Source organism: Manis javanica, chromosome 9, assembly GCF_040802235.1.
Source record: "Manis javanica isolate MJ-LG chromosome 9, MJ_LKY, whole genome shotgun sequence".
Classification (NCBI taxonomy): domain Eukaryota; kingdom Metazoa; phylum Chordata; class Mammalia; order Pholidota; family Manidae; genus Manis; species Manis javanica.
This window is the reverse complement of record NC_133164.1, coordinates 101792424-101802476: the sequence shown is the minus strand read 5'-3', so window position 1 is coordinate 101802476 and position 10053 is coordinate 101792424. Positions and strand designations below refer to the sequence as shown.

The 10053-nt window shown below is 51.1% G+C and overlaps 1 long non-coding RNA gene across 1 annotated transcript; it reads left to right on the top strand.

Moving 5' to 3' along the window:
* Nucleotides 1–2621: 2621 nt before the first annotated feature.
* On the top strand, nucleotides 2622–9787 carry LOC118971801 (uncharacterized). The gene is made up of 3 exons (XR_005060466.2): nucleotides 2622–2914; nucleotides 5357–5517; nucleotides 7632–9787. It is a non-coding gene; the product is annotated as an uncharacterized lncRNA (long non-coding RNA).
* Nucleotides 9788–10053: the final 266 nt, after the last annotated feature.

The following is a 10053-nucleotide window of genomic DNA, read 5'->3' as shown; positions in this document are numbered from 1 at the left end:
GAAGAGGCTGCATCACGAAGGCTGGGAGTGTCAGATAGGCCCTACACCCAACTCAGGGTGGGTGCCTCAGCCAGGCTAAGACATCTGCTTGGCTGGCCCCTTCTTCCCAAGGGATCTGGTCTCCCTCCAGGCTGGCTCTATGGGCCTGCCTGGCACCCTCATCTGCCCTTGGCAAATTCCCACCAAAGGCAAGGGCATGAACGAGACGATCCCCTAGCCAGGATATGGAGAAGTGAGCATGAAGAACAAGGATGTGTTTTACAGAGGAGCGGCTGGCACTCAGAAAGGGAACACATGCCCAAGGCCACATGGTGGGGTGATGGTAAAGCAATCTGTGGCCTCCTTCCACCAAGTCCAGTGCCCTCTTCACTGGCCCTCCCCAACAGGGAGAGGGCCACTGTGCATTTGGCATGATGTTAGCAAGGCCAGCGCGGCTCAGCTGCAGCTCACCTTCAGGCCTTTCCCTGGCACCCCTGCACGGCTAACTGGTAAACCTCGCCTGAGGCTCCAGGCTCCGCTTGCTCAGGGAGTGCTGGGGCACCAGGGGCAGGTGGTGCCCTGGACAGAGGCTGCCAAAGAGAGTAGGGAGAGGGGGGCAGGCCCTGGCAGACTTCTGTGGGGTTTCACAGGCTTTCCTGAAGGAAGGGCACTACCTTTGTATTTTATAGAAGGTAAGTGTTTTCTTTGCTCAATGACTCAAAATTTAACCTCAGGTCCCTCTGCACAAACCCTGGGCTCTTGGCTGAATCACTTCTCTTCACTTCGGTTTCCCCATGGGCTTTGCATTCAGTGGTCAACCACAGTGATTCCTGGAGGACAAGACGCCTGGCCCGGCTCACAGGGGCCCCATTCTGCCACAGGGGAGAAGTACATGTGGGGTGTCTAGCTGGGTGGGGACTGTAAGTGGTTAGAGCTGGCAACAGAGCCTACCTGAGGCACTGACTCACCAAACCCGGGGCTCTGGGCAGGTAGGACAAGCCAGCTCAGTTTTCCCAGGTGTAAAATGGGTATCAGGCCAGTGACTTCTGTGGGAGGGCCTAGAGGGCTGTAATTATGGAAGGGTGTGTAAAGCTCTGGGAGCCCGTGGATGGGTGTCCTGAGGAAGCTGGATGACAGCCAAGGACTTTTACTGGCTGGGGGAATTAGGAAACTCCTTTAGAAGAAAGGACCATGGCGGGGAGGGTGAGATGGTGACCCAGGGAGAAAGTGCCTGGTGCCCTTGGGAAGCCATCTTAACACACACCAAAGCCCTTTCTCAAAATGCAATCAAGTTGTTGCTTCTGCTCATACCAAAAGGGCCTTTTTAAAATACAATTAGGCTCTGTTTTATTATGTGTGACAGACGAGGCCATTAACCATTCCGACTATTAAATCAGACTTCATTAAAAAAAATGGAAGTAACTGTAAATTGCCTTGGGTCACGATCGTTTAGAGCTGAGACGTTGCAGAGAAAAACATTAGGGAGCTCACTCCCACGATGAAGGCCATCAATCTGACACCCCTTGGTGGGTGGGGCCCCGTCCCCAGAGCCTGGCCCCTGGGGGAGACGGGGCGCCGGGGCTTCTCCCTCCTTACTCGCCAGAGGAGGGCTACGAAGGCACCGAAAATAACTGGAAAAGTTGGGGGAAAGGGAAGTTCTTTTTCCCAGAGAGGTTTTATGGGTTTTCTTCTCTGAAAAAGTATCTAAATATATCAAATGTGATATCAAGTCATACATAATACATTTTTTTCATGTTTTTGCACCAAAAAGTTAGAGCTATAAGGAGCAGTGTTATATATATGATAAGTGTAACGTGTCTCCCCTGCCCCACAAGCAGGGTGGGGCGGCATCAGTGTACTTGCTAATTTCAGAGTTTGGTGGGTCCTGCAGAGCAGCCCCCTGTGTTGGGGTGCATCTTGCCCTCCTTTCCTGTGCAGGAGTGGGAAGAAGAGGAAGGAGAAGGTGACACTGCCAAGAGGGCTACAAAACACAGGAGACCTGCCTGGGGCCCCTTCTCCCCCAGGCCCTGCTTAGCCCCAGAGACCCAAACCTCAAGCTGCCTCCCGCCAAGGAAGCAGGGTGGGGCCTGGGCATGGAGCCGAGGAGAGCCCTGGAGCCTGGCGGGGGCCCAAGTTGTGTCTGGGGAAAGTCCCCAGCCTTGAGATGGCATCAGGCGAGAGGGGTGGGCAGAACACACTCAAGGCTATCGCCTGGCCCTGGGGAACTTGGCCCTGTCTATGCACAGGTTTTCTGGCTGGAAAAGTCTCCTAAATCCGTCCTGGAAGGGTGGGGTGAATGTGTTCATCTAGGAGGCAGCGGTGGGAGGAGTGGGTAGCTGTGGCCTAAGGAGAGCTGGCCTCTGGTGCCTTCCTTGCCAGCTCGTTCCCCTTCCTCTTACCAGGCTGAGAAAGGCACCTGGCCCTCCTGAGCCCTTCCTTCTGGGGTGGTCTGGGGGCCTCAAGAGACCTGCACAGAACGTGCCTCCTCCATGAAGCCTCCCAGGCTCTACCTGGGCTGCACTTCCGTGCTCAGGACCCTGTGGCTCCTTGAAGTACTGCCCTGTTCTGCTGGCACTGTCTGAAAGCTGCTAAATCAAGTAGTTCCTTGTCAACAAGCCTCCCTCCGGCCTCCACCTCTGCACTCCAGCGCACTCCACCCTTCCTTGTCCTCTGCCTAAGCACTCTAGAGCCCAAGGACAAAGCCCTGATTAGACCACCTTTACAGCCTCAAGGCCCTTCAGGAGCCATCACACCTCCCTCTCTGGCTACCCCTCTTGCAGCTCTGCTCCCAGCTCAGGCCGGCGCTCCTTCCAGCGTCCTAAATTCTGTTCCCTATGCTTGACTGCCTGTCTGCTCTTCTCCACCCAGGGAAATCCTGTAAGACCCAGCCCTGTGCTGCCTCCACTGGAAGCCCTCCTCAGATCTGCCAGAGTGGGTGAGTCAGAGCATCTTCCCTCCTTTCTTCCCTTCTTTCAACAAATATTTACCGAGCAGCTTCTGTGCCAGCCCTGTAACAGGAGCTGAGAACTCCCACAGGAGCAGGCGAGGTCTCCGCCCCCACGGAATCGGCAGTCCAGGCAAGGCCGGCAGTCAGTGGAAATCAGGAGGTGGTAATAAGAGCCCTGAAGAAACATAAAGCAGGGTCGGAGCTCTGGGAGGGGTGGGCATGCTCAGAGAAGGCCCCGTGGAAGGAGTGGATCCCCCAGGAGAGTGGAAAGTGCTCGGTGCGTTCACACAGCCCAGCCCAGGACCAGGACAGTTCGGGGCCGCAACTAGAGCTATTCCAGCTTGTTTCCTCTGGCCTCGGGAGCCACTCATGGGCAAGGACTGTCTCACTAATCTCTGAATCTACCCTGAAGCCCCACCCAGCTTTGGGCACACTAGGGCGATTGGCACAGGCCTGCAGAACTGCAGAATGAATGACTGTACAAGCACAGGAAGAAATGGACGAGTTTCTCAACATGTGCCAGGCACTGTAGCGTGTCTGTCCCCAGGTATCCACTAATGTCCTTGGGCTGCAGAGAAGGCGACAGAGCCTTAAGTTCCAGTCACCAAATCATCCTGGGACTCTCATGTCCCAAGTCAGAAGCAGACCCTGGGAGCTTCTAGGGAGCCCCACACCACCCACACTGCTGTTCTTCCCTGACTGTGTCAACACCAAGAGGTGAAATGTGTGTTTGGATACAGCTTTGAGGGTCTGGGACTAGGCTCGGTATGCTCTGGCAATAAGAGAGCATAGGTTTGAATGTCTGTGTTGTTTCCTTGTTTGTATCATGAAATAACTTCATGTGTTATTTTCTGTGAAGATGGGGTTTGATAGAGAGGAGAATCAGGCCTCACACTTTTGGTTAGAGGTCCAAAATGAAAGTGCTTAAATATGTTAGCCTGGGGAAAGCAGAATCTGATTCTCTCCACAGGTGTGGGCACCTGGGGATGTAATGGGGTTAATCACTCCTAGCCAGGTGGGCGCATGATCTTGTCCTTGTAGAAGCAGACAGGTCCATTTGGGCCCAGCTCTGTCCTTATCACTGCCATCGTGCTGGGGGAGGTGTCCCGGCCATGGCCAGGAAAGCTGGCTCCCAAATGCAGCCAAGCACATGCCCCCTTCCCCTCAGTGTCCTTCCCTCACGCTGCTCCCAGGGCCCCCACAAGCCTTAGAGATCAGCGCTGTTGCCAACCGGGTGATTTCATTCCTGTTTTTCCTTCCTGGAGACCAGGACCCTCCCGAGATCTGTCCATACAGAGCTGCTCCCGTGCACAGCCCCCCTTTTCCTCCACGGGCTGCTCCCTAGGGAGGAGTGAGTCACTAGAACAGTCACTGTCCCTCTGCAGAGGGGTGGGCTGCCGTGAGGGGGTGGTGGCAGGGGGCTGGCATCCAGGGGATGGGGGTCCCACTACTGTTTTCTTTGGCCCTTTGCTCCCACTCAGTAAAAGCGGAGTCCTGTTCTGGTCTGGAGCACATGTAAGTGATGGCCTGAGCTTGGCGGGCCCCTGGTTTTCTCTGGCAGTGAAGGTGCTTTTCACAGCTTTCTGCCCTGAGAGGGCCACTGTCTTTGGAGGCCGAGAAAGACTTCTGTTCATGCCCCACCATGACTAGTTAACAATACTGACAGCAGAAGAGGGCAGCAAGGCCCCACCAGTATACCCCGGCCAGAGCTTTTATCCTGGTGCCCTGCCCGCCATGGACCCCCCACCCCCTTGGTTCTCATCTCTTGGACCCCAACCACTGACGCCTGGAGCGCTGACCTGGAAGCCAGAGATGATGGGCTTCAGGGGACACTCGGCCTTTAACAAGCTGGGTAGTCATGGCTCCTCCTGGGCCCCTCGGTTCTTCATCTGTTAGATGGGGATTTAAAAGAAAACAACAACAACAACCCCCCCACTGTGTCTTGCCAACCCTACAGAGCATGAGCTTTTTTGAAGTTCCAGTCAGCTGAGGCTAAAGACGTAGCTTAGTCAGTGCAGGGCCCTATGCAGATACAAGCTTGGGGCTATTTTTTATTTTTAATGTTGCAGCCCTGTGCGTCTCTGGCAGTACCAGCCTGGGGAGGGACAGTGGTGAGGGGATGTACAAGCCTCTAAAAGGGGAGGTAATGACAAATATTTAAGTCAAGATTACTTTTCTTAAGCAATAAAGAAAAATCAGGAGATAAGTACTAGTAGTTCACTAACAAATGTCATCCACCTTTTCCACCTTTTTGTCTTCTGCCATATCATATAAATACATAGTTTATGGAAAAAGGAACTATGGTACAAAGGTTTATGTGTGAAATAAACGGAAGAAAGCAGATCACTGAAATAGTGAATCAAACCGATAGTCACTGGCTGCTTTACTCTTTGGTTTCTTCATTATGGAGTCATGGCATTTTTCACGCAGCCACTGCCACACTCAGGAGCGCCCCTGTCACTCCTGGGCTGGCTGGGGTCAGTTCTGACTCTCTTGCGCAGCGGTGGCCTCCAGCTCCCCTCGGTTTCACAGTGATTCTAACTGGAGGTCAGTGATGCTTCGCTTCAAGGCTCCCTCATCTGGGCCCTCAGGTAAGAGTCATGACTTCAGAATTTAAAAAAAATAATTAAAATATGTGTTCACTAAGTGGTACCTGTGGAGGCGGCAGGCTCACCTCTCATTCTCCACGACCATTTCAGCCTCAAGCCTGCAGCTCTCCTACATGCCCTCCCCTCCCGGGCATCTGGTGACCAAGCGTCCTGCTCCGAGGACAGGGAGGAGCAGCTGCCCGCTGGGCTCTGGCCTCCAAGCCCTCTGGCCTGCCTTGCCTGCACCCGCTTCTCCCTTTCATCCTGTGGGATGCACATGGGCTGCTCAGAGCCTCACTCCGCTGGCTGTCTGACCCCCACCCTTGCATCTTGATTTTCCCCTCTCTCAGGTCAAAATACTCTGTCTCTCTCACTGGGAAAGAGAGCCTCCTCTTAACTCCTTGCCCTTCTGTCCTCATTCACAGTCAGGCTTGTCCAAGAAGGTGCCTACACGTGCTCCTGCCCTGCACCAGCTCCCGGGTCCCCGGCACAGGGTGGCAGGTTTTTGACACTGAACCCGCTTTCTTGGCACTGCCTTTGCAGAGCCCACCATGGCCTCCTTGCTGGATCCATGGGGCACAATTAAGCATCTGTGTGACTTGCCTCTGCATCCCTAATGGGAGCTGCCAACTTGCTCCTCCAATCCCCCTCTCCCATGGGTGTCAGAGACCCCTCTCTGCCGGCAGACATCTTCCCTGCCCCTCGGGCCACTTCGCAGGCTTTCCCACCTCCTCCATCTGTGCTGTGTCCTCATTTTCCTTTAAATCTTTTTAGTATAGAAAATTTCAACCATATACAAAAACAGAAATAGCACAATGAACCCCTAGGTACTCTTCACCCATCTTCAGCAATGACCAACTTATGGACTAAATATTCATAGTAGTCATTCTTCCCCTGACCTACTTTTTGGCAAGTCCCATGCTTCACATTATTTTATATATATTATATTTGTATGTAAATATAATGTATTTCAGTGTATTTGCCTAAAAGATAAAGACTTTTAAAAACATAGCCTCAATATCACTCACACACCTAAAGAGTATTAACAGTAACTGGTGAGGTCCTTTCTGGGTCTCTGTCCTTCAGAACTCCCTTTACATCCATGGTCTTAAGCAGCCTGAAGAGACCAATGACTCTCTGATTTAAATCTACAATCCAGACCTTTCTTTCAGCTCCAAAATCCTATTTCTACTTCTCTGCTTGGCATGCTAGGCTTGCTAGGCTTGGAGGCATCTCACGTTTAATGTGTCCAAGACAGAATTCATGATTTTCACCCTAACCCTGCTCCTCTAGGCAACCGCATCTTGGTAAATGCCATCGGCCTCCACCCAGATGCCCAGACATTGTCCTTCACACCTCCTTCACCCTTACCCACTCATGCAATCCATCACCAGGTCCTGTGAATTCTGCCACCAAACTATACTGACTCTCCATTCGTTTCTTTCTAGCCACAGCCATGCCAAGCCACCACCCTCTCTCGGCTGCCTTGCAGAAGCCTCTCGATGGGTTTGCTTCTCACTTGCACCCTCTGCTGACACTCAGCTATGCACGCAGCAAGTCCATGCTGGATTTTAAAATGTTAGAGAATACTATCCTGCCAGTTAATAATTACTCCCCACCCCAGGGCTCCATCCCCATCCAATCCCCAGCCTCCTTCCATCCGGTAGGCAAAAGTAAGGGACCTCAGAGATCTGGCTACAGTTGGGGGCTTTGTGTCCAAATATTTTTAAATTCATATGATATTGTGATGACTTTAGGTACATTCCCTATGAGATTCATGGGAAAATCCAGAGAACTGCTCTCACACCCTCCAAAAACTACAATACTGATGTTTAAAGTAGGTGACCCTAACGTGGAGGGGAGGAAGAGTAGGACTGGGAGGGGAGACATGAGGAACTTTTGGGCTGCTGGTGATATTCTGTTGTAGATCTGGGTGGTTACACAAATGCAATCACTTTATGAAAATTCACTGGACTGGCCACTTTACAATTTGTGTACTTTCTATCTGTTATACAGTAGAGCTTACTGAAAATACATCACACTTTCCCTGTGGTTTTCTGCTCAGTAAGGTAATAGTCTCTTGATATGACCATTTCTCTTGCCTACGTTCTCTCCAGAATGTTCCTACAGAGGATTGGGTGCCTGGGCCATCCCTGGCGAGAATTGCAGTGGTCCGCCTGCCCTCACCATAGGTCACCATCAGGGCACTGTGCTGGCCTCCCATTGATGAGTGGGTGAATGAGGTGAAGCAGGGCTCTTTACCTCCAGTTTCCACTAGATCAACTCCTCCAGGCTACTCAGGTAACAGGGAATTTCTGACCCAGAAGGTAAGGGAATTTCTGGAGTTACTGAGAGCCAGGACAAAGATTTACTGAGATGCAGCCATTCTGCACTTCTCCTAGAACCTCACTGGAGGAGATATCTAAAGATTCAGGCCATTAAAGTAAAGCCATGAAAATTGGATACTATCTCAGTGTTGAAGAGAACATGCAAATGAAAATCCCAGTGAGATACCATTTCACATCCATTACCTTGGCAAAAATCATGAAGTCTGATATTACCAAGTGTAGGCAAGGATGTGATGAGTTCAAATGTTTACAGGTGGAACTATACATTGGTAAAACCACTTTTAAGAGAAGTTTAGCAATACCCAGAAAAGCTCCATGATCCAGGAATTCCACTTCTAGGTCTATGCTGTAGAGGAGCACAGGAGCTTTGTCTGGGTGAGAATCTTCTTGTAAGATCATTTGTAACATAAAAAAGGGAAACAACCAGAAAATATATTTAAGAAATTGTGACCTGTCCATACAGCAGTCCCAAGTGTCATGAGGAATGTCCAGCATGTTACCATTGGGACAAAGTTTTAGGACATACAAATCAGCACTATAAACACCTTTTCCTGAGGCTTTCTTTGCTTTATTTTCGGGTGGGGGATGGGAGGATGCCCTCTCAGAAGCAGTGCATATTTTTTTAAAAATCAGCACTATGTGTACAGATGCATGAACATATACGAAAAGTATGAAAACATGCACAGGAGTGGTAAACACCAACTTCATGATGGTCATTTCTTTTGGGAGAAGGCGAGTGATTGCAGGAGTGATAGGCAAGGAACTCTATCCGTTGTTCCATTTCTTAAACGTGAAAATCTGAAGCAAATGTGGCTTAGTGTTAAATTTGGTAAAGCCAGGTAGTGGGTAGATTTTTATTTTCTATCCTTGTCTGTATATTTGATATGTTTTCCAATAAGATCATTCAATTGATAGAAAAAACTACATTGGCCTCCCCAAGGGAGAGGGGCATGAAGGACTCCCCCTGCCTGCCCTGCTCCAAACGGCTCACCAGTTTTTGCTCCCCAGCACCAGCCCCCCTCCTCTAAGGCACTTCGCTGGGAAACTCTGAAGCACGAAGTGGAAAGCGGCACCCTTGCCCCAGGCTCAGCCTCTCTCCCAGAGCTCTTTCTCAGCGCTACCATATACATCCAAGCCCTTCGTTCTGGGTCCTGGCCCAGCTTCTGCCTGGTGCAGGGGAGCATGGTGTTGAGAAGCCATACTGGCTGGGTCTGACTGCTGGCTCTGCTACGTGACTGTGGGGCCTTGGGCAAGTCACCCCAATTCTTCATGCCACAGGATGAAGGGAGCACAGGTGGCGGAGAGGGTGCTGTGCGGCTGGAGAGCTGAGCAGAGACAGGCGGCTGAGGGGCAGGTGATACTTGTCCTCTGCAGAACTAGGCTGCTCTGTACGGAGTCACCGGATCGTACTGGTACATGGCAGCAGGAAATGGCAGCCTTCTACCCACCCACCCCAAACCACATGGGGGATTAAAGTATTATTTTAGCATCAGTTCTTTTGTTTAACCCTAATGTGTGTGTGTGTGTTGGTGAGGGGCTCCAAGAGAGTGCCATTTAAAACAAATTTGTTATAGATTGTAGCAGACCCTTAGATGGGGCAGGAAAGAAAATAAAGGCTCCACAGCCAGTCTCAGGAGGTGAAACTCTTTCCTGGGTTTGCCTTTTTATAACAAGCATTTCAGGGGAATATGGATAACCTGGCTACCCAGGTTCTCTGCCAAGCTCTCAGAACAGCCATGACCCCCAAGCTCCTGCCTCTCAGAGGTGTTACAGCCACATCTCTCTGACCTCCATAGCAGAACCACACAGTTCTTCCCTCCTGTCTGCTTCGTCTGCCTCTAAATATTGTCATATGCATGCCTTCTGTGATCCTCATGGGCCATGCTGAGATGGCAGGGATGGGGACAGTTATCAGTTGAACTATGTCCTCCCAAAATTCATATGTGAAAGTCCTAACCTGCAGTACCTTAGAATGCGACCTTGTTTGGAAATGGGGTCATTGCAGATGGAAGGAGTTAAGGTGAGCTCATTGGGGGGGGGCCCTAATCCAGTATGACTGGTGTCCTTACAGAAAGGGGAAATTGGAGACAGACATGAACATACAGAAGGAATGTCATGTGAAGATGAAGGTGGAGATCAGGTGATGTGGTTACAAGCAAAGGAACCCCAAAGATTCCTACCAAGCCCCTGG